Here is a 1,590-nt window from a genome sequence, read left to right as displayed (position 1 = left end):
AATTGAGAATACTCCTCTAAAGAAATGCAGAAAAATATTTTCACACATGCTATCGGTAAATAAAAGCAAGTAGAAATGAAACAATGTTTTATGCTTTACCGCTTTTGTTATTAGAAGGCAATAAGTAAGAGTAAACCAGGTCGTTCTACAAAATACTTATCTCTTGATCAAGTGATGAATATAAGGGTTTGGCTCACAATACTGACTAGTAAATACAAAGAAAACATCATTTCATGTTCATTGCCTCTCAAGTCTCTCACATGGAACGTTCTCTAAAGAAAAGAACAAAGAGAGCTAGTTATGCATGTGTGATGGAGAAGTTGATTGAAGAAAAAGAGAGAGAAAGATTGTGTATATTTTAGATATCGGGAAGAAGTTGGTTCTGTAAGCAGCACAAAAGAAAAAGATGGCCACTAAAGCCAATAGCCTCCAAAGACAATGCCAGTTGCAAAGATTTATTTGATTTTCCAGCTATCTGGTGTAGGAGAAGGCATGACTTTTTCCTTTGATATAGTCATGATTGTACATGTCGAGCAGTTAACATTTAAAGCACTTGGAAGAAGTTTTAAAAGAGAGAAACTCACTGTCCATTTTAAAGCAATGAGCATGAACTCAAACCATAAAAGAGGTACAAAGAGAACGTAAACAGGAAGAGTTGAAGATGTTTAAAAATACATGCAAGGTTGTTTACTTTCCACTGTATGAATGGTGATTGAGACTGCATAAATCTGTTAGAAAACAACATGGGAAAACAAAGTGAGATTGGAGAAGAGATACAGTGGAAAACTATAGCTTAAAAGAGAGCACTGACTGTATAGCTCATTATTCTTTGGAAAATAGCTTAAGTGGTTACAATGCGCTGATGATAACAGTGAGTCAAGGCTTCATGATAACAATATCAGAAGCGCCTCGTGCAGCATCTGTAGCAGCAGCAACATTGATACCACTATTGGCTCTCTTCAAAGCAGGAGAGCATCCATCACCAGTCATCCTACATACATGCTTCAATTCTTGCAACTTCTTCACAATCTCGTACTTTTGCTCTGGCTGAAACATAAACCAAAATATCGCTGTAGAGAGAGAGAGAGAGAGAGAGAGATCATGTTCATGAACAAAAAAAACTCTTCTTAACCAACCTGGGAAGACAGCAGCAAAGGCATCAGCATTCTCAATCAACTGTTCAACGGAACATCAGCTAGGCTTTCGTCTTTGTGATTACTAAGTAGAGAAGCTGATGCTGATGGATACATGTTTGATCCCATACCAAGCCTATGTCGAGTCTATTTGGCAATAGCAAGTTGATCCCCTATAAGAAAACCAATACTACATAAGATTAAAGCCAAAAATAGAAGTAAATAGACAGATATTAACCAGTCATCTTTATGTTTATACTGTATTACAGTATCATGTCTTGGAGGATCAAACCAAGGCAACACACCAACGAATTCACATGGACCACTATCATCAAAAGAAAAAGATTTTAAAGGTTAAATCATTAAAGATAAGAAACAATACTAAAACTTGAAGTGCAGTAAAACAAAATCAGTTCGTAGGTACCTGCTCTGGAGCAGGGAAGAAGTGAATCTCTCT

Source organism: Brassica oleracea, chromosome C2 (assembly GCF_000695525.1).
Source record: "Brassica oleracea var. oleracea cultivar TO1000 chromosome C2, BOL, whole genome shotgun sequence".
Lineage (NCBI taxonomy): Eukaryota > Viridiplantae > Streptophyta > Magnoliopsida > Brassicales > Brassicaceae > Brassica > Brassica oleracea.
This window is presented reverse-complemented; position numbering follows the sequence as displayed.